General features: G+C 40.3%; 1 long non-coding RNA gene across 1 annotated transcript in view; it reads right to left on the reverse strand.

Moving 5' to 3' along the window:
* Positions 1-22,568, reverse strand: part of LOC308248169 — a 41,107-nt gene extending 18,539 nt beyond the window's left edge. Inside the window, exons 1-2 of the long non-coding RNA XR_013960608.1 lie at positions 21,972-22,568; positions 18,538-18,676 (exon numbers count right to left, since the gene is read on the reverse strand). This is a non-coding gene — a long non-coding RNA (uncharacterized lncRNA). The remainder of the gene's footprint in view (positions 1-18,537; positions 18,677-21,971) is intronic.
* Positions 22,569-24,258: the final 1,690 nt, after the last annotated feature.

Consider the following 24,258-nt stretch of genomic DNA (forward strand, 5'->3'; position numbering starts at 1 on the left):
CCTTATTGGAAACCTAGCACAAATATCTACCTTACCAACTCAGGGAATCAGTGAAAATGCGGGGTCAAAGAATCAGATCACAAACGAAAGAAATGGAGGAAAACAAACGACTGGATATAGAATTCAAAACCACGGTTATAAGACTTTTTAAGAATATCCTAGCCGAAACCGGTTTGGCTCAGTGGAAAGAGCGTCGGCCTGCGGACTGAAGGGTCCCGGGTTCGATTCCGGTCAAGGGCATGTACCTTGGTTGCGGGCACATCCCCGGTGGGGGGTGTGCAGGAGGCAGCTGATCGATGTTTCTCTCTCATCGATGTTTCTAGCTCTCTATCCCTCTCCCTTCCTCTCTGTAAAATATCAATAAAATATATTTAAAAAAAAAAAAGTTTAAGAATATCCTAGAAAAGGCCGATAAATATAATGAGACCCTCAAAGATATGAAAAAGGACCAACTAGAAATTAAACATACACTGACTGAAATAAAAAATATTATACAGAGACCCAGAAACAGAATAGAGGAACACAAGAATCAAGTCAAAGAATTGAAATACAAAGAAGCAAAAAACACTCAACCGAAAAAGCAAAAAGCAAAAAAAAAAATCCAAAAAGTTGAAGATAATGTAAGAAGACTCTGGGACAACTTCAAGCGTACCAACATCAGAATTATGGGGGTGCCAGAAGAAATAATCACCGAAAACTTCCCCCACCTGGTGAAAGAAATAGACTTACTAGTCCAGGAAGCCCACAGAACCCCAAACAAAAGGAATCCAAAGAGGACCACACCAAGACACATCATAATTAAAATGCCAAGAGCAAAAGACAAAGAGAGAATATTAAAAGCAGCAAGAGAAAAACAGTTGATTACCTACAAGGGAGCACCCATACGACTGTCAGCTGACTTCTCAACAGAAACTATGCAGGCCAGACGGGAGTGGCAAGAAATTTTCAATGTGATGAATAGCAAGAACCTACAACCAAGATTACTCTACCCAGCAAAGCTATCATTCAGAATTGAAGGGCAGATAAAGAGCTTCACAGATAAGAAAAAGCTGAAGGAGTTCATCACCACCAAACCAGTATTATATGAAATTCTGAAAGGTATTCTTAAAGAAGAGGAAGAAGAAAAAAGTAAAGAGAAAAATTATGAACAACAAATACATATCTATCAACAAGCGAACCTAAAAATCAAGTGAATTAAAAACCTGAGGAACAGAATAATCTGGTGAATATAATAGAATCAGGGGCATAGAAAGGGAGTGGACTGATAATTCTCAGGGGGAAAGGGGTATGGGGGGTTCGTGAAGAGAATGGACAAAAATCATACACCTATGGATGAGGACAGTGGGGGGGAGGTAAGGGCAGAAGGTGGGGTGGGAAATGGGTGGAGGGGAGCTATGGGGGGAAAAAGGAGAAATAATTGTAATAATCTGAATAAAGATTTATTTAAAAAAAAATAAACACTACTAGACCTAGGTGTTCACAGCTGTGCCATGGCACAGCTATCACTCTCTAATGCCTGTGCTGCCTCTAGCTTGCAGAGCTCCAACTGAAAGAGAAGGGGGTAAGTAAAGACGTGTTAATGTTGGTGCTGCCAGGGTTCAGGAAGCCCCACGTTGGGCACCATTAATGCCGGGGTTCTTGTCCCAGCATTACAAAGGGTTCAGCAATCTGGAGAAAGGTTGTGCGTAGATTAAGAGTCCAAAGACAAAAGATAATTTTGAAAGGCATTGGGGGGTCAGAGGAGCTTCAGCTAAAGGAGCTAAAGTTCTAAGTTCTTAGTTGTTCTTTGTTCTTACTCCTTCGTTCCCCTTGTCTCAGGACCCCTGCTTTTTATTAACACAATTTGTCCTAAGGCAAGGTGGAGATAATACACTTCAAAGGGTAGGGTTTACAGAAGCATTGTCAGATTAGGGAATAGCCTACAGCTGTTCAGGTGTTTGGCCAACAGGAGGCAATAACATGTAGATTAAGATGCCCTGAGCTGACCTAACCGGTTTGGCTCAGTGGATAGAGCATTGGCCTGTGGACTGAAAGGTCCCAGGTTCAATTCCGGTCAAGGGCATGTACCTTGGTTGTGGGCACATCCTAGTAGAAGGTGTGCAAGAGGCAGCTAATTGATGTTTCTCTCCCATCGATGTTTCTATCTCTCTATCCCTCTCCCTTCCTCTCTGTAAAAAATCAATTATATGAAAAAAAAAAAAGATGCCCTGAGCTGTCTGGCAGTAAACAATCATCCTATTTAGGTTTCCACCCATTCCAACAGTTAATTACATATGTGACTCAGCCCTTGTTGAGCCCCCAAGTTTCATCAACCTTTTGATGAAACTCTTGTAATTATGACATGTTGGAATTGGCTTCCAGCAAGGTGTCTATACCTGGCTCATACAAAGTTGACTGCCCCAAAATCAACTAGTGGTAAAACACTGCAGAAGCAACTGGCTACCAAAGCTGCTTGCAAGAGTGCACCCTCTACTGGAGGGGTGAAGAAGCCTCATCATCACAGGCCTGGTACTGTGGCACTTCCTAAAATTAGATGTTATCAAAAGTCCACTGAACTTTGGATTTGCAAACTTCCCTTCCAGCACCTGGGTTTGACTTTCATCCATTTCTTTTGCCATCCTAAGTGTCTCCTCAAGATGGGGTCTCAAGCTGACTTAGATTCTATTATTTGAAAGGTATCTTACAGGCCATCTAGGCCACCCCTGCAATTTTATACCTGAAGAAGCAAAATCCTAGGGAAGCAGGACTGTGTCCACCTGCACACTGCAAAATGGGGACTACTCACATCTCCCATTCCATGTAGGTGACCAAAAACCAGCCTGGCGCTCTGAGGCATGCAGTGAAGGTAATGGCTGGTCATGTTGATAAAACATTTTGATAATATTTCTGTGTAATTTGATGGAGATCATAGTTTTGAGTGAGAAGAATCATTTAAAAACCCATTTGTGTGAATTACTGTGTAGTTTTTTGAACTAAATAGTCAGCTGTTACATGTTTTAAAAATTCTTGAGGCACACTCGTGTGCCTGCTATGGCACACCAGTTGAAATTCGCTGCCTTAGAAGGTTAAACATCAGCATACCATACAACCCAGGAATTCCACTCCAGGTATTTTTCCTAGAGACATGAAAACAGATATCCACAGAAAAATGTATATGCAGATGTTTATAGCATTATCAAGCCAAATATAGAAACAATCCAGATGCCCATCAGCCAGTGAAATAATGTGATATATCCATAGAATACTATTCAGCATTAAGAGAACAAACCATTCATATATAACATATATGAACTTTAAAAAAGCTGAGTGAAAGAAGCTATGTTCAAAGGATTGCATATTGCATGATTCTCTTAGGGACTAGGTCACCATTCCTTCAATCACAAAATAACTCCATATCAACCAGATATTCTTTTTCAATGGAGTTTTCCCAGTAACTAGAATATATTTTTCCATTATCCAGACATCTTCTGCTCTGCCATTCACCACACTGTCCCCATTGGGGGATGATTTATAAAATCATCATAAGACTTCTCATTTACAATCTAGGAAGTTGCAAGACCTCAAATATTGTGTATCTTTTCAGATTCTCTCAATCATCTCTTATTTTGATTAGTACCCTACCTCTGATGGTCACTCAGACTTGGTTAAAACACACCTCAGGATTTAGTATTTGGCTTCCTACGCAGCTAACAATGGGCTGGATGATGATGCAACCTATAGGACTTAGTTCCCCATCAGGACCTGTGACCAATGGGTTCTAGACTAATGGTGGTGGTAGTGGGGGGAGGGGGGGTGAGGAGGGGAGAAGGCATGGAAGAGAGCTGGGCACACTTTAAGAAACAAAGGGTCCATATATATGTAGGCAGTTTTTGCTTTGCCCAGTACATTCACACTGGAACCTTGTTCTCACTTTGCATGTTTCTCTACCAGGCAAGGCAAAGGAAGGAAACAATTTCATACATTTCTATCAACAAGGTACCACAAAAAGCAAGAACTGTATACACATACCAAATTTATCGAGAGCCTGTTTTGTGAAACAGGCTGATATTAAGTACTCTGAATAACATACCTAGGTGTATAAAATGAGTTAAGAAACTTAGTCTACATTACCTGTGAGAAATAGATCCACTATATAGTTTGCTTTAAGAATGTTTCTATATCAGTATTTCATTGCAAACCATCAAATAAGCCCTCTACCTATAAATAGTAAGTTGATTAGGGCAACTGCAGAGGTTCAAAATTTGCAGTTGCACAGAAATGTAACTTAAAAATTTTTTTTTTAATTTCTGAGTATCTTGAGCCACATTTCTGTTAATGGCAGAAAACTGAAATCTCATCCATTTTAGATAACTGTTTTGATTTAAAGCAGTTTTAGTAGCCTATCAAATTTAGGGTTTTCCACCTACCCTTTTCCTTCATGAGAGTGATCTAAGTTTCCAAAGGCTAACACAGCACCAGCTAAATGTCTGGTTCACACGTCGTCTGAGCTTGGTCCTTGCTGGCTGACTTCTAAGATCCAGGTTTCACAAATGTCCCCACCACATGCATGCTCATGTTCAGGGTCCTACCACAGCCTCCATATGCCAGAGAACCAGTCCCTATGGTTCTTATCCCAACCACAGGGCTCCTTCCTAGCGGACAGCCTCCACACCTTCACTGCTCCCTCACACTTCAGCACACTTTGGGAGCTTTCCCTGAGCTATATGGAATCTAGTGAGGGGAGCTTTTCTTTGCAAGTAGCACACCCTCTCACTGTGGGGTAGTTCATCTTCTGGTCACAAAATGGCTGCAGTAGCTCTGGTCATCACACAACCAAATTCAAAGCAGCAAAAGGCAGCATAAGGCTGTTTCTCCTCCTGAACCTTCTTCTGAAACCCCTCCCCCTCCACTCCATAACATCTCATTGGTCTGATCTGGTCCAGGGGCCCTCAAACTTTTTAAACAGGGGGCCAGTTCACTGTCCCTCAGACCGTTGGAGGGCCGGACTATAGTTTAAAAAAAAAAAAAACTATGAACAAATTCCTATGCGCACTGCGGGCCCGGGACGAGTCGGCTGCTAAGCAGGACAGGCAGCGGCACCCGGCGGGCCAGATAGATGTCCTCGGTGGGCCGCATGTGGCCCACGGGCCGTAGTTTTGAGGACCCCTGACCAAGAGCCAGGGCACCTTACCTAAGACTCCATACCTCAATGAAATCATGGTTCCCTAGCAGGAAGTCTTTTGGGAGGCTCTTCCAGTGTTTTCCCAACACCTCCCTGTCAGTAGCCACAGCATGCCTCCAGGCCTCACTGCTGAGGTACCATGCTGTACACAGGCTTCACTAGGTTTGTGGTCTTTCCAAACCCAACACCCTCTGTCCCTGGGCCCCCCAGTCCCCACCCACCCAGGGAGTTCCACTATGCCCATCCCAGAGCTCAAGAGCACAGGGACCACGTCTCCAGCACTCAGGGAAGTCTACAGGGTTCTTTCCCTATCACTGCTTGCTGGTGTAAGTCTTCAGTAGAGAATGCTCATCGTGCATTTCTTCTACTCTGCTGGTCTAATGCAACTCTCTTCAGTCCTCCAGGTTTGGCTCTTGACAAGTTTATGCAAAATTCCAAAAAATTTTAAGTACCTGCTTCTGCCACTAATTTTCCAGTCAACGTTGGCACTCAAAACCAAGAAATTGTCCTTTGGTCATTGCTGCTGAGTTGTCCTTCCTTCCATGGGACAATACATCTCTTAGCCTAATTGTAATGGTGAAAGAACTTCAAAGGATAAAACAAAAAATACTTTAAAATGTACCACTGTCATCAGGTGGTCCAGAGTGGGAAAGTTGGGGGTGGGGGCTAGATACAGGGTATATGTGAACTATGTACTTTCTGCTGTGAACCTAAAGCTGTTCTAAACAATAGTTTAAGGGGAAAAATGCTCCATCAGTTCCAATTATGTACCAGTCTGTGCCAGAGGCAATATACATTATAAATGTCCTGTCAGCTCTCTGCTGGGTCAAGTCCCATACAACCTTTTGACTGAACCTCTTGTCTCAACTGAGAATTTCTCACCAAGCCCAGAGGGGTTGGGAAGGGTCCTGCCCAACTGAGGCAGCCCAGGAATTAGTGGCAGGGGTAGAACAGAACCTATCAAAATCTTCATGCCTTTTCTCCTAAAGCCTGGTGCTGTAATCCCTGTGCACTTCCCCTTCTCTTTCTTACTAGTAAAGTTGATTCTGTTCAGCCTGGCAATTGGCCTAAGACACTTTCCAGCTTTCCTTCCAGCTAGTGTGTGAAAGATCATACCAACTGTTGAGACAAAGGAGTCATCAGGTGGCCTTGCTAAGAAAATTCTTTAAAACGGTTTGCCAGTGGCTCAGTGATTGAGTGTAGACCTATTTATGAACCAGGAGGTCATGATTCAATTCCTGGTCAGGGCACATGCTTGGGTTGCAGTCTCAACCCCCAGGTTGGGGCATGCAGGAAGCAGCCAGTCAATAATTCTCTCTGATCACTGATGTTTCTCTCCCTCTCTGAAATCAATAAAATATCTATATATATATATGTAAAAGGCTAATATGCAAAGTGTCCCCTCAGGAGTTTGATCACTCGCTATGACGTGTGCTGACCACCAGGGGGTGGTGCAGAATGAAGGCAAGCCCTGGCCAGTAGCCAGAAGGCCCCAATTGGCCCTGATCGCCAGCCAGGCCTAGGGACCCTACCCATGCACAAATTTTGTGCACCGGGCCTCTAGTATATATATATAAAAAGAGGGTGATGTGACAGCCAAATAGTAATGTTGACACAAAGAGGTCACCTTGAAAATGGAAACTATGTACTAGATATGGTATAATAGCTACAAAGAACCTAGGACAATTATTGGTCATGCTTCCATACTAACATTGGGTAGCCTTCACATTCCTTTGAAACACTAATTTGCCTAACCTATAGTTCTAATATTAATAGTTGATATAATTACTCCACCCCAACACTTTTTTCCACTTAAGGAAAAAATAGCTTTTAACTCAAACTAAAGTTTTAAGTTATGGGTTTCAAGCCAGATTTCAGAATCCCAGGGAGTCAGATTATAGATGCTTTCTTTGGGTAGGCCATTCAACCACCAAACATTGCTGAAGGAATTATGTCCACTTCCCAGAGGATCCCTCAAGCCTCCTCTCAGTAAGAGCCCAAGTGGGAGGGAAACTAGGAAACACAAAATGGGACGGAGCAAGGAACAACCTGACTAGTTCAATGAAATGGGGGTGGGGGGGCGGCGGTTAGAATAAAAGCTGGCTGGTATGGTCCAAAAACTTTAATAAGAAAAATTAGAGAAAATTAGAACATTTTTATAAGTAAGACAAAATCTGATTTAAAGTTCCTTAATCCTACTACAGCCAGTTTCATTTTCTTGCATTTTCAGTGCACATGAAACTGATGAATTTTGCCTTAGCAATTGAAATTTTTATTTTAAAATCTTTGATTTTAAAGGACTGCAGTGTACAAAAATGTCTTGAAGCCACACCCAACTATCTCAATTTATAGAGGAAATTTAAAGCTGCCATGGGTCAGAGGTGAACATGCCTAGAACCCATCTCAACCTTCCACGGGAACGTTCTCTGAGGCGGGGGACAAGACAGGAAACTTCACTGAATTTCCTCAACCTTTTCTGCCTTTAAAATATTACTGTTCAAATTAGTTTGAAATAAATTGAATCTGTCCTGGGATGCTAATGGGCACACATACCCCAGGGTAAGTACTTTTAAGTTTTTGCAAGGTAGCCTGCGTGTGCAGACTCAAAGAATGAGAATTAAAGAAAGTAGGGTATCCTCAGCATATGCAATTGTGTGTACAAAGGCATACAAGTGTTTATAAAAATGGAAGAGTTGGCTATGGCTCAAATTTAACTTAATATGCATCTGAAAGTGACAGTACAATCAACAAATCACTGAGAATAAAAATAAGAAATCATTTTCTTTTAGATGTTTAAAAAATGAAATCAAGTATATAAGCATCATAATAGAAGTCTAAATACTTACAAATAAAAGAATGTGTCTAATTCTGCAAGGTTGGAGGTGAAACAATAAAAAAGTTTTAAATATTTTTATTGAAAAGGTGTTTAACAAATTATAGCAACTCCACTGTCCAACCGTTACACACATTAGCAGATTCAATCACAGAATTACATACCGTAACACTCACTCAATGCAATGATACATTTCCATAATACACACCACCACCCTAAGAACTGTGCCAAATTTTAAGATCAGAAGACAAACCCAGGAACTTATTAGCAAGATAAATATTTACAAATATAGTGTAAGGAACAAATATTTCAATAGTTTTATCAAATGTCTTTTTTTTTAGGTGTAATAGACTAGGGGGAAACATCTGGGAAGGGAACTTGCCCCAAACAAAAAAGCGAATGCTTTCCAAAATATTCCAGCGACCCCAAAGTGAGACAAATAAGCAGCTAGGTATACTTCAGAAGTCTTAACTTCTCATTAGTTGGCTTTTACTAATTGATGTTGATACCATTCTGAAAGCAGGCTTTGTTTCCTTTGGTATTCCCTGCAATATTTTAATTTGTAAGAAAACCTACAGAAAGAACTCCGTTTAAACCAAAACAAGGTGGCAAGGAAACACATTACCGTGGAATAATAAGGCCCTAAGAAAGGCAGCAGGTCGTATAGTTACCTCCTTGTGGGCAAAATCCCTGCCCTAAAACTATGCAACCTACTACCTCTTCCTAGGAAACCCCCTTTTTTTTCTTCCCCGTCTTCTACTTGGCAGAGGCACTTCAAAATCACCTGTTAAATTAGGCTTTCGTTTTTTACCCCCAAAGTTAAACCAATTAGAACTTTCATTGATGCTTTAAAAATGTTACTGGTCGGTCATATGATCTCATATGCTTAAAATCAAACCTCTTGTTACAAAGAAACAAAAATTCAATTACATCAGAGGAATGCAAACCAGAAGCCTAATATCTAATCCACCTTATATTGTTGGAGCCACCAATTTTTAAAAATATTTAATGTATTACCAAAATTTAAATATCAAATTTCATAAAACTTACCTCTTGATAAGGTGAAAAATTAGGTGACACTATGTATAAATCCTGCCTGTAGCCAACTGGAACAATTTAACTTACTGCCAGTCCTCTTTAGATGCCACGTTTCCTAGGTTACAGCCAGCCCTTGAACCGTTATTCTGTGTTTTTAATCTTTTAATTATAATAAACAGAAGCGAATTATGATCACCTTTTTGTTGCTATCAAAAACAAGCTTTTAGAGACTATCACACTTTCCACAAAGATACTTTTTTTAAAAAATATATTTTATTGATATTTTACAAAGAGGAAAGGAGAGGGATAGAGAGTTAGAAACATCGATGAGAGAGAAACATCTATCAGCTGCCTCCTGCACACCTCCTACTGGGGATGTGCCTGCAACCAAGGTACGTGTGCCCTTGACCAGAATCGAACCTGGGACCTTTCAGTCCGCAGGCTGACGCTCTATCCACTGAGCTAAACCGGTTTCGGCTCCACAAAGATACTTTTAAATGCTTTTACAAAATATAGCAGTTCTCCATAATTTGATTCACTTACTGGGCTTTGCCTAGTAGGTATATGAAATGGGTCCTTATGTAATTTAATAAAAGATTGAAATTTATTTTTCTTCAGACCTTAGTTTTAAGATAAGGATGAATTTCCAAAGGCAGAGTGAAGATGATAGCCACAGTGGAGGCAGCACGTGCCAGAAAAGTACAAAACTTCATGACTGTACTTGCCACACAAGCAGGTGTCAAGATTTAAGTCTAAGAGAACTTCTCAAACTTTCCCACTTTTCTTTGGCACCTTTTGGTTTCCCATCCCCTCAATTTATAACAAAACAAAAAAAAACACAATATATCCACAATTCTGCACCATGCAATTGCCCATCTATGCTAGGGATGAAACAAAAAGCATTAATTTGGCCCAGATAAATCTCCTGGGTTGGACCCATCAAAGAGAGAATTCGATGTTTTCTCTCATTCGAAGTTCCTGCTGGGAATGGCACTGCACTGTCATCTTAGATCAGCAATGGTCAACCCTTTCACCTCATGGCACACATAAATTAGTTACTAAAATTCTGCGGCACAAGAAAAAAGAGGTAGTTTGGCTGTTGTCAATTTTTTTTTTATTTGACAATCTAGGGGAAAAGAAGTCAGTGCCCTGACTAAATAGTCAGATGTTGCATGTTTTAAAAATTCTTGCAGCACACCAGTTGAAAATTGCTGTCTTAGACCCCAAGATTTAGGATAAATGTAAATATTTGGGAAGAGGTGGCCTCTCGCTTACCTCCACATTTTCCTTTTTCTTCTCTGAAAACAAAAATAAAAACAGCAAGTACTTAAAACAGGGAGCTTTTAGCCTTGCTTGATTTTAAAAGCCCAAGGAAACATAGTTTGGCCATTGGAAAAAAGCTAAAACGTGACCCTTTATGGGTGTTAAAAATCAAGTAGCCCTTTCTAGCATTACCCTCACATTTTCTTTAAAACAATACTCTATGTATTTCCCCATGTGACAGCTTCAGGGGATCAGGGGACCACCCCCGTTGTTGAATAAAGGACCACTTCAGATTTGGGGGGCAAAGCTCAGGTCTTTGTGACTTACCAGGGAATAGAACCCAACTCTCCTCCTCCAGGCTGGAGAGATGAAGCCATCCAAATCATCACACCAATGAAGCAGTGGTTAACAACATTGCCCAAGGCCACCCCAAACCAGGGAGAATGAATCATAAACAACGTAACTCCATTTTAGCTCAAACAGTGCCTTTCGATTCTGTATTTACCCTTATCACCCAGGACCTCCCACAGACATGTAAAACAGGATGTAGGGTGACAAGCCTATTCATAATTCCTTTGGATAGGTCTGCTCTCCTATTAAGATTGCCTGAAATTTTCTCCACAACTTTCAGATTTTTGATTAGTTTCAAATTTCTGAAATACACATGTGATAAATAGGTACACTATACCCAAACAGAGAAAATTAGTAATTGGCATAAAAAAACTATAAATACAAAACACTGTCAAAATTAATTTTTTTCAGTTTCAATATCATCTACATAAAACAATGCAGCAAGTCTACTCCGCAGGGAAGGCAATAGATTGTATAGTTATCTCCTGAACAGGGTAAAATAACTACCCTACAACTATACAATCTACTACCTCACTCTGACAGAGCAATCTTTTCTTCTGGAATGGAGAGCACAATCTTTTTCAAAATAAAAAGCAACATAAAATTGCCAGCATCAATCTAAATAAAGCAGTTATTCTGATATACAGAAATAAGCAAAAGTATCTCCCTCTATACAGTCTACTGGCTAAAGTTTGTAGTCTCTAAAAGAATAAGCAACGTGTACGCTATAAAGAAATGGTGCACTACAGCAATTTTACACAAGTTAAACTTAAATATACTGTACAATTAGCTTTCAACTTCCTATGACGCCGCAAGGATGCAGACTTTTCTATCACATTAGGAAAGACAGTAGATTGTATAGTTATCTCCCAGTGGTGGGTGTGACCCTAAAACTATACAACCTACTACCTCATCCCACAGTGAAGAGAACATCCAGGGTGACTGATGAAAAGTGGAGCACCGCAGGAAGGCTTTCTACTCAGTAATCCTGGTTCTCCTGTGTGATTAAAGGAGGGCAGAAAAGAAGTATTAGATCACTTTCTTTCACTTAATTTGAATATAAGATTAACAAAAAAACCTTGCACAAATCAGCAATTTAAATTGTAGCTATGTATGATCTATGTATTACTTTAAGTTCCTGAATTCAGTTAATATTATTTTTTCTTTTCAAGAAAGAAATATCGATTTGTTGTCCCACTTACTTATGCATTCATTGGCTGCTTTTTGTATGTGCCCTGACCGGGGATTGAATCTGCAACCTTGGCATATCTGAACGATACGCTAACCAACTCACCTACCCAGCCAGGGATTGGTTAATATCATTTTAAATGCTTGGTTATCTAAATCCACTCCTAATACAATATATTTACAAGATCCAGAAATCACATTTTTACATCACTTGATTATTACCAACTTGTGATCTTACTGTATTTGCTAGAAACAAAAATTTCATAAAATCACTTATCCTACCTAAAAGAAACACACACACACACACACACACACACACACACACACACACACACACCCATTATAAAGGAATACAAGAACCGCTCTAACAAAATCTAATGACTTCAAAACCCAGAAGTCCTATACTTCATGTGTACTCCACGATTAAACACATAATGAACAAAGGGAAATAAAAATATACACATAAAGAGAGCCTAATCCTTAAGTTCTTTTTTTTCAGGTTTGTTTTTTATTTTTGTTAATCCTCACCCGAGGATATTTTTCCATTGATTTTTAGGGAAAGTGGAAGACACAGGGAAAGACAGAGAGAAACATCAATGTCAGAGAAACACATCAATAGGTTGCCTCCTGCATGAGCCCCGACCAAGGCCCAGGCCAGGGAGGAGCCTGCAACTAAGCTACGGGCCCTTGACCAAATCGAACCCAGGAGCCTTCGGTCCGCAGGCTGACGCTATTTCCAATGAACCAAACCAGCTAGGGCATTAAGTTCTTTTTTAATATGTTTTTATTGATTTCAGAGAGAGGAAGGGAGGGAGAGAGATAGAAACATCAATGCTGAATCACTGATCTGCTGCCTCCTGCAGTGCCTATTGGGGATTGAGCCTGCAAACGGGGCATGTGCCCTGACCAGGAATCAAACCACGATCTCTTGGTTTATGGGTGGATGCTCAACCACAGAGCCACAACGGCCAAGAGAGATCCTAATTTTTAAACTAGCCTAACTCATGTTTTCCATGCCACCAAGGGTGCTTTGAGGATCAAAGTTAGGGACCAAGATATTTAATATCTTGCTACAATAATCTCTGAACTAAAGCAATATGATCAGTTTGGTTTTGTAATAAAAATAGTAATACCCAAATTAATCTAAACCATATTAGATTAGTCTTCAATTTATAGACTTTATATTTAAGAACTGACTGTAGATTACTTACTTTATAAGGTATGCACTAAATTTAATATCAAAGAGAGTTACTAAGTAGTAACTTAGTAACCAAAACCTGTAATCAAAAATACTCATGGTTTTCAATTCAATGCAACAAAATTCAAAGTCCAGAAATAAACTCCATACTCTGGGTTAATTGATTTTCAACAAGGGCGCCAAGACAACTGAATGGGGAAAATAAGTTTTTTCAACAAATAGTGCTGGGACAACTGAATACCCACATGCAAAAGAATGAATTTGGAATACTACCTCACACCATACATAAGACTAACTTATGACAAATAACCTATTTTAAAAGAAGGGCAAAGAATCTGAATAGACATTTCTTTAGAAATATGGCTCACAAGCACACATGGCCACTGAGTAAATAGGACACTCAACATCATTTATTAGTCATCAGAGAAACAAAAACCAAACCACAATGGGATACCACTTTCAGACCCACTAGCATGGCTACAATTAAAAACATAGGCAAAAAGGCAAGTTAAGTATCGGCGAGTAGGTGGTGAAAACAGATCCCTCATATCCTGCTGGCAGAAATATAAAATGGTGCAGGTGTTTTAGACTTCATAAAAAAGTCAAATAGTTTTACCACATGACCAAGAAATTCCACTCATAGGCATACTCCCAAGAGAATTAAGCATAAGAATTTATTCAGGAATATTCATAGCAACAATACTCATTTGGAGTCAATAAAAACAAAGGTTCAAATCACTGTAATTTGGCCTTTCTAAGCCCCTCAGCTTTCCTAGCTGAAACATTAATACTCTAAATAATCCGTAAGGGGAAAAACTTAACAGGCATCCAACATACAAAAGGGCCCATGACAAGTCCTTCACGTGTGCCATCTTATTTAATAGTCATCATCTCTATTTTACATAGGTAGAAACTGGTGCTAAATTTAATAAGTTGCCCAAATTATAGGAGATATCATTGGATCTCCAAACTTACTATACTTGAGCCAATTTCTATTCTATAAGACCAGATGACTCAAGGTAAGAACATGTAGACAACTGTCCCTAAAAAAATCAAGCCTTTCTTATTCTAGTATATGGGTTGTATTCTAAACCAACACAGTTCTTTCAGCCAACAGTAAAACTAGCTGGTACCCCTATCCTAGCTCTCAACCCTGACCAATTTTCTCATTTAAAAAGTTTGAATCCTCAGCAAATGTAGGTATCTAAAATTAAATGTAGAATCTAAGAGGTAGTCATTTTTCAATCTTGGCAAGTGTGACATGCTTTACTTTATACTATTTTTCTTGACCCAGCAATACAAATAGGTACCATATTAGTAGTAAGCAATCTGGCAATTTACCTACCAAGGGCTATTAAAATGATCTTCCATTTGGGAGAAATACATATAAATATAATCCAAAAGTTGGGTGTTGATGGGTGAGGAGCAAGAGGAAGATATTATGCAGCATCACTATTCATTAGAGCAGTGGTTTCTACCTTTCCACAATCCACAGCAAGGAAAGTCTTTTCTATTTCTAAGTAGTACATGTCTATAAATATATACTAATACAATAAAACATTAATTCTGTTAAAAAATCATCACTAATCCTTACTCTTATATTTTATTATATACAATAAATTGATTTTGTGATCCACTGATGGTTCTCAGCCTGCAGTTTTTGTTTTTTAAAAAATATATTTTATAATTTTTTTACAGAGAGTAAGGGAGAGGGATAGAGAGTTAGAAACATTGATGAGAGAGAAACATCGATCAGCTGCCTCCTGCACACCTCCTACTGTGGATGTGCCCACAACCAAGGTACATGCCCTTGACCGGAATCGAACCTGGGACCTTTCAGTCCGCAGGCCAACGCTCTATCCACTGAGCCAAACCAGTTAGGGCAGCCTGCAGTTTTTAAGAAAACATTTGATTAGAGCAAATTTGTGAAACTAATATCTAACAGCTGACAGGAGGCACTGTTAATTAAGCAAGCTTTAAGAACCACAGAACACAATCCTAATACTACTATTTATGGATGATCAGGATCCATGGAAATACTCATTAAGAAATAAAGTAAAAACGCTAACATGTATACTGATCACAACCATGTATTTCTTGGCTACTGGGAACGAGAAAGGAGTTGGGTAATTAGCTAGTGCATTTTTCATTCTTGAGATATTTTCCCCCTCTATAAAGTGTACAGCAGAATCAGAGAGCTGCTTGGAGCTTGGCTTATTTACCATGTCTTCAGATCATCTCTGGGGCTTTGTTATTTTAATTTATATATATTTAAAAATCAGACAAATCTTATAGAGCTGTTAAGAGGAAATAAAATACAAAAAGCACCAAGTACAATGCCAATTACTAGTGGATGGATTCTCAATATCCTGTAGCTGCAAACATTCTTAGACAAGATGCTATTAAGCCAAACTTATCTGAATTTTACCTTTCAGATAATTCTTTTTAAATAAGTAACATACTTTTATAGCCATTTTCTATCCTTATTCATAGTACCTCAATCTGTAGCTTGCCCCTCCCCATTAAAAATTAAGATTGTCCCTGGCTGGGTATCTCGGTTGATTGGAGCGTCTTACCAATACACCAAGGTTGTGGCTGAATCCCCGCTCAGGGCACATACAAGAAATCAACCAATGAATGAATGCATAAATAAGTGGTTTCTTCCTCCCTCTCCCCCCCCCCCCCGCCTTCTCTCTCTCCCTCTCTCTCTCTCTCTCTCTCTCTCTCTCTCTCTCTCTCTCTCTCCACACACACACACTGAGCGGCCAGATTATTATGATCTCTGAATGCATAATAATCTGGCCAGTGTATTTACGTATATGTATTAGAGGCCCAGTGCATGAATTCATGCATGGGTTGGGTCCGGCCAGCCTGGCCAGGGGGAGGGGACATGGGCGGTTGGCCAGCCTGCCTGCTGGTCAAACTCCTGGTGGAGGGGACAATTTGCTTATTAGCCTTTTATTATATAGGATATACACTGAGTGGCCAGATTATTATGCATTCAGAGATCATAATACTCTGGTCACTCAGTGTATATATTTATATATTATATATATAATTTGATTGACTAAAAATCATAATTCAACTTGGACAAAATATATAAGAAACAGATTTCAGCCTAACAAAGCAATACAAGAAAGGAGCTAAGGGTAATAGCATTGGGGTCAAGCAGCTACTTAGTGGCTGCTTTCTTGTGCAAGTTACTGAATTAGTTCTCTCATCTCCAAATGGGAAACTATAGCAGCCAGACCTCATGGGGTTGCTTTGGGGATTGGGAACACATGCAAAGCACCTTAATAATCCAGAAGTATTCAACAAACGGTTAATTATTCTTCTTCATAAGTTAAATCAGTTTGAGAAACTAAGACAATTTTACCTTCTCAGATATATGTGAGACCGCCAAAAATACTGACCTTTGCCCTTCTGGTGTGGCTCAGTGGTAACCAAGAGGTCACAGTTCAGATTCCTGGGTCAGGACACATGCCTGTGTTGTGGGCTCGATCCCCATTTAGTAATACTGTAATAATAACTGTACGGTGTCAGATGGGTACTAGGATTTATGGGGAAGGGTCATTTCTTTAATTATATAAATTTCTAATCACTATAATATACACCTGAACCGAACCTATAATAATAAAAGCATATTATGCTAATTAGACCAGACGGCTGAACGACTTTCCGGACATCCTTCCAGACGAAGCCAGGGCTGCGAGGGCTGAGGCCCTTACACCAATTTCATGCATTGGACCTCTAGTATAAAATAATACTGAATGACAACTGTAATTGATAAAATTTCTTTAATTTAAAAGGGGGAGAGAAATCAACAAAAAAAAGTGCTGCGAAGAAGGAAATCTACTTACAAATTATGAATGAACTTTTTGTAGTAACTATCAAGTAAGGTTCACAACTAACTTACTCATAACATTCACATTTTTTCAAATTTTTATTTTAGAGAGGAAGGGAGAGGGAGAAACATCAATGTGAGAGAGAAACTTAGCTCAATCGCCTCCTGTAAGCATCCCAACCGGGGATTGAACATGCACCTTGGGTATGTGGCCTGACTGGGAGTGAAACCTGCAACCTTTTGATGTACTACACAGGACAATGCTCCAATGGAGCCACACCAGCCAGGGCAATATTCACATTTTAAAATCACCTACATTTTAGTAAATGAAGTATATATCATAATGTTTAACATACTTGTATAGTCAACACTTTAAAAGTTAGGGTTCTTAACTTACATCCTTAAGGGGCCTCAGTAAGCCCCCAAAACTGTTCATACAGTACAGGTTTTCTACAAGAATCCATAGCTTTTATCACATTTGCAAATAAGTCTTGACCAAAAGAAGGTTAAGTGTCATGATCCTAAAATCACATTCTGAAGGCTACATATTGATAAAGTAAAATTTGCATTTACCAAAGGTGGGTTTTTTGGGGGGTTGTTTTTTTATGGAATGCTTCTTGAATTTGTGCCATACTTGCACAGGGACCATGCTAATATTCTCTGTATCCAATTTTAGTACATGTGCTGCCAAAGCAAGCACCAAAGGTGGCATTATAAGCAAACTAGATTCTAAATTCTTAAAACATGCTAAATTCACTTAGTCCAGAAGCAGGCATACTCTATTTTCCAAATACTGAATACCTATTAAGAGCTTAAGCTTCTGAGCTAAAATGTCCTTCCAGAAGTCTGAGCTGCCCACCCTTTACATCAAGTATGTCAGACTTGCAGCCCACAACAAATATTTTTGCGGTCCAGCCAATATAACGGTATGTAAGAAACATTTTAATAAAAATTTCATAACTTAATTTTTACAATATCCTGTTATACATAATTATTAATAAACTACAACATTCGCTTATGACTGATTACTGTAAGTGTTGCATTCATTTCCCTTATGCACAGGCCCACCACTTCTCTCCACTAATACTAACAGCAAATATTTTAGCAGCCAATTGCCATGTCATTAGTCTTGTACTGACTTGTTTGGTGTGTGCAATAGGAAATATTTCGCTTTTGGAGAACAAAAAAAATAGGTTTATTTGCGTTAGGCTTATTAATTTGTGCAGTTATTCAGTGTCTGATAAGTTAATGTTGGAGAAAAAATATTAAATTTTTATTAAAAGATTCTATTATTTTATGTTAACAATTACTCATTTATTTCAGCCCTTTGTATTCAGCATGTCTCTATCGAAATAAACCTACGTTTTTATGAAAACTGAAGCTTTTGTTTTTTTGCAGTCCACGTAAACTTAAACCTTGTTTATTTGGCCTGTGTTAGCCTTTGAGTTTGACATGCTTGCTTTACATTAATTTACATACTCATAAACAAAGTAGCTCAGAAAGCTTTATTTTTAAAAACCTTTATTCACGTGCCATCTTATGGTTGTATACATTTCATTTTTGCCAAACTTCCATACAAGTAACAAGAACTATTTCCTTCAGAATCATCATTCAGTTTGACTTGATTATTAATACAAATCAAAATTAGAATGGCTACTTACTTTCAAATACTCAGGTTCAATATTAATGCAATTAGCTGATGAAGCTGGCTGAATATGACATTATCATTCATCAAACTCTCCGACAGTATTCTGATTCATTGGACAGAGCATCTGTAGTATTTTTAGCAATGGATCGCTCCTGAAATTGACAAGATGTTTTTAGATATAAATAAAGTTAACCTAATTCTAATGTAAGATCCCTGTTTTATATCCTACACAAACATTGCACCAAAATTTTAAACAGCCAAATACTAGGCCATCCTTGGCAAAAGGACCATTTTCTTTCTCAGAGCAGGTACATAAGATGCTCTTGATTAGATGAAATTATCTAAATCCTGAATTTTTAAAAAAAGGTAACTAATATCAAGTGAACTCCAAGTATTCCTTTGTTAAATTTTCAAATGCAAATTGTTAATTTGGGGTCAATTTCCCTGCTAAAACATAAGATGCTCTTGATTAGATGAAATTATCTAAATCCTGAATTTTTTAAAAAAGGTAACTAATATCAAGTGAACTCCAAGTATTCCTTTGTTAAATTTTCAAATGCAATTTGTTAATTTGGGGTCAATTTCCCTGCTAAAACAAGTGCATTGTTACCCCTGTATTCCTAAGTAAACTCTGCTACAAACCCTGTAACAGAGGCAAATATTTCAGGTAAGAAGACAATTCCACTTGGCTGACTTGTTCTGCTTAATGGTCCTTATTTATATGCCATTATTTCTTAATCCTTCATTATACCAATATGTCCCCAGGTTGAAAAATCACTGTATTATCTACACATAACCAAAAGCAAAAAAAAAAAATTGGTTTCTAGTTATTAAATCTAGATTCCAGTTTACTATAATTAACTATATCCTTAGCATATAACTAATAGTTTACACTGGACAAGAGTGAATTCACTAAGAAAAATTTCTTTCCTATTCATTAAGCAACCACATAATTGACCAAATAAAAGGGGGTAGGGAAAGCTCACAAGAGTAGCTTCCTAACACTGTCACAAAGCAAGAGAAGATGACCAATAGAACAAAATACTACCAAATCAAAATCATTAACATCTGCCATTTTAAAAGGTCCTCTAAAATCTCTTTAAAAATCTCCTCATATTTGAAAAGTGGTTGTGAAGGGAACATTTTTTACTAATACGAAACTGCACATACCCATCTGGAAAAAGTTAATTTTTGAGGAGCATGCCCAGTCTGTTCAGTAGCCATTAGCCCCATTAACTATTGAGCACCTGGAAATGCAACTAGCCCAAAGTGAGATGTGCTGAATTGCCAAATACACTCTAGATTTGAAAGACTTAGTATTAAAAAAAAAAAAAAAAAAAGTGGTGGTTCTCATTTATCTGGTTATTTAATGAAGTCCACTCTTAATTAGAACACCCACACAGGCAAAGAGCACGCAGTTGACTAGACCTCCTTTACCTCCTTTACGCCAGTGAGGTCACACGAGGCAGTGCTGACAACTCATTACTAGAACTGGGGCTCTGGATTCTCATCTAGCCATGGAAAATAGTAATTGGCAATTAATATTCTGGGGTGGAAAACATCCTTTACTATCTAAATAAAAGCTTCTCAGACTATTAAAATATTAAGTGATTACAAAAGCATGCTATGCTGGTCACCGATGGCAAATTTCCCCCATTCCTGAAAACTAACGTGAGGGAAATATAAACATACTCCACCAAATATAAATATAAACAGAACTCCTTGAAGACCAGTTCTATGGAGAAAAACACCCTTTAGAACAACTGTTTCTCAGACTTTTTTGACGCTGTCAGAAAAAGATATTTTGCAGAAATACACGTCTACAGCTGAATCAACAAATATTTTATATTTTTTAAAAATTCTGATCACCACGCACTAATTTGATTTAATGATTCAATGAATTGGGATCTACAGTTTGAAACATTGGTCTTTATTTCTTTCTATTAAGTCTGAACTAAGTGATTTACAAACTTTCTCTTTACTACACTTGCAAAATTGCCGAATCTTCCAAATTCAACAGAGTTTCAATTTTGTGAAGAGGAAAATACCCTCTAGCTGTGACTGCAAAATAACTATCCAAAAAGGGTTCATTTCCCACATAAACTATAATTGTCTGTACACTAGTGACACGTTTTAAAATGCTATTTAATCGTAACTGAATTTAAAAGGGGTCAAGACACTTGTCTACAATCAAAAAGCTCAAAAGTTTAAAAATAGTACTTTAAGCAATTGTGTATAAATACGCTGACAAAACCACTCAAAATAACTTACAAGTTTACAAGTACTGTTATTTACTTCCTTAATTATACATATTCCCTGAACCTGACAGCCATACAGCAAAAAACCTGGATATAAACAATCGTGCCCTAAAATACATAATTTACTATTCCAAGATTTCCAGGTCAATATAAATAAATGCAGGGGACTGCTAAATGAGGTTTTAACTTAGGAATTCAGTGCCAAGAACACAGTACTTATCAGTAAAATTTAAAAAAGTAAACTCATCCAGTCTCCTAATTACTTCAAGAATTTAACACTCACTGTGCCCAATGCTTCCTTCTCGTTTGCCAACCCTCTCGTAAATAAGTTTATTAAAACACACCCTCATCTCTGACACAGAAGGCATGGGTCCAGGCCCTACTGTAAAAGTTGGACAGAAGACCATTGCTGGCCAAGGACATAAAGGTTACATATTCCTCGCATCGGAGCCGCCGGGGACGTGTACCAGCCAGCCTGCTTCCAGGAGTGCAGCCACGACTCAGGGCTGGGCCGCTGGCGGTGGCCCAGGTAGCCAGGCACAAACCTCCCCCGTGATCCCATTTACTCCCGCCCGACCCTCTCCCCCGCCAAGGACGGCGGCCCCGGCTGCACAGCTGCTTCGGGACTGAGGCTGCGCTCGCCCGAGTGGAATAGGAGAAGGGAGCCAGGGCAGGGACAGCCGGCCCGCATGCTCGCATCCGGGCCCCCACACTTCCTACCTTCCCTCCCGCATCCCAGCCCCCAAGGCCAAGGTCTCCCCGGCCCACAAACTTGATGGCGGAAATGACGTTGGGGGACCTGGCGACTCCAGTAGCCAGTCACGCTACAGCGGGAGGAGGCGCCGGCCAATGGGCGACGACCGGGGGCCGGACTTCCCCCCAAGCTAGATTGCAGCGGGGGGGAAGGGAGGATTGAAGAATGTGAAGAATGACCCCTCCCCCCGTCCGTGAGGCGCTGGGCGGGAAGCGGAGGGGGCTGTGGCCAGCCGGCCGCGCCACGCGGCGCCCATCCCCCGCTGGCACCACAGCCACCCGCGGTCTCCCTCGAGGCCGGCCAGCCCGCCCGCCCGCCCCAGCCCCCAGGCCTCTTCCGGTCGGCCCCAACGCTCCCTTTCTCCCACCGCCCCAGGGAGTCGAGCGTAGAAAAATGGCGACGGGCCCACGCGCGCCGTCCGTTTACCCTGCTGACCTCGGGCTCGCAGAAAAGGCCACCGCCTGCAGCTTCCCTTCGCGGAGTCGGCCCGGCCTTCGTTCCCGCCGCCATCCACCGGGAGCAGTACGCGAGGACACGAATGGAAGCGCGGGCGGAGGGCCTCGGCGGCCTGAGGGAAAGCAGCGCGGGCGCCGGGAGGCCGAGGCGGGCGCGGACCCGAGCGCAGCGCGCGAGCCCATTGGCTGGACTGGCTGATTGACGTTCGCCTCGCCCTTTCGCCTGGGCGGAAACGGGCGCCCGGACCCCACTGGAGGGCGGTGGCTGGGCCCGCCCTGTGCTGGGCGGTCACCGCGGGTAGGGCGCGCGAGCCCGCCCACCCTGTCCGCTACCGGTTTCCTATTGAACTGCCGGGTGAGTGGTGGGCAATGTTTCTCTCCCCACCCCCGAGCGTGACGGACGGTGCCGTCACGTGGTGGCCGATGCCGTCACGTGGCGGCCGAGAGCGCGCTGGGCGGCAGCGCTGGGGCTCCCCACGAGGGCCGCCCCACAGTTTACCCAGCTGTAGGTGAGCTTGGCGTTTTAGCCGACTGCCTCAGGTTTTGGTGCTTCTTTTAAAGGCAATCTTTTTCCTATTTTCAGAATCAATCGAGTGGAAGAACAAATGGATGATTCTCCCTCCTCTTTCCTCCTCTCTCTTTTTCTCTCTGGAATTAAGAAATACATAAATTTTCAATTAACCTAAAGCATAGTTCCTGTGTGCCCATTAGGAGTTTCCCAAACTAGAGCCCCAGAGAGCGGAGAGCGCTGGGTAGGTCTGTGTCTGGGGACCCCCGCCCCCACTTGGGCTCCCTGTTTTCACTAACTCACTATAACTTTGTGCACAAGATTTTTAAGAGTAAAAGCATTAGCATCCTCATGGGTAACACGTTTTTGACGGCACTTAGAGTGTACCCGTTGCATTTACATTTATGATCTCACTTGTATTACTACTTGCAATAAATGCCAGAGGAGTTAGGGTGCAGAGTTACTTTGTGGGCTGACGTGAACAAGAAACTAAAAGAAAAGGAGCCTAGCCTGAAAGGTGGGGGAGATATAAGGAGGGCTTTTAACTTTAAAAGACAGACAAATGGGAAAAACAACTTTGTAAAGTCTATTACAGACAAAATATGAATGAAAACGTCTAGTAGTTAAGAGCAAAGATCTGAAACCAGACTGCTGAGTTTGAACCCCAGTTCTGCCTTTTCCGCACTACACAACTATACAACACTAGAAGCCTGGTGCACATCATAGCCAGCAGTTGAGCGGCCTAAGCATATCATTAGCATATTACACTTTGATTGGTTGAATGGACGACTGGACACTTAGCCTATTAGGTTTTTATTATATAGGATTTGGCAAATTGCTTATTCTTCCTGTGCCTCGGGTTCTCATAATAATGGATTATACCAAACACCTTATAGAATTGTTGTAAGGATTAAATATTGTAAGTACTTAGAATAGTGCTTAGTGCGTATAAGCACTACATGAGTATTTGCTAATACTTAAATATATACATTTTTTTCAAATGAGTAGGAAAAGGGTATAGACAAAGGATATAAACTGGCAATTCATAAAATAAAAATGGCCAATAAATACGAAAAGATGTTGATCCTCGTAAGCAAGTAAATGCAAATCACAGCTATCTTCCAGTTTATGACAAATCATCAAACATACCCTGAAAAACTATGATGGTGTTGTAAACCTATAGTTGTCAATATGGGAAGATTATCAGGGTTATATTGTTATTTGAGAAATAAGGTTACAAAGTAATGTGTATGACATGACCCCATAAATCTTAAACAATAGTTAGCTATAGAATTACGATATTTGCCTTTACACATTTCTGGGTTCTTAGCAAGTATGTATTGCTTTCATAATAAAAAAAATTTATAAATACAAAAGCTATGCCAGAGATAGTTGTTCCTGTCAACCAATTGTTGCCACCAATTCAATGTCAACAGGAAGAAGAAATTTGGGAGACAGGAAAACTTGATCTGGTGCAAACAGCTCAAAAGTGATACAGTATGGCTGTGAATACAGCACTGCTATGGAACAGCACAGAAGTGCTACAGTAAAATTGCATGGCTGTGGAACCGCTCTAGCAAGCAGTTTTGGGTGGCTCAGCTCTACCAGCTAAACTCTGTTTCCAAGCTCTGGTGGAAAGTGCGCTCCTCCAGCTGCAGGGGAACTGTCTTATATGGACAGAAGCCCCCACCCCTGATTCCTGATTGGTCTATCCTCATGCAAATGAGGACATCAAATCCTCACAGTTTCATTGGTCCAA

This window comes from Plecotus auritus (assembly GCF_963455305.1).
Source record: "Plecotus auritus genome assembly, chromosome: 5".
In the NCBI taxonomy this organism is placed as follows: Eukaryota; Metazoa; Chordata; class Mammalia; order Chiroptera; family Vespertilionidae; genus Plecotus; species Plecotus auritus.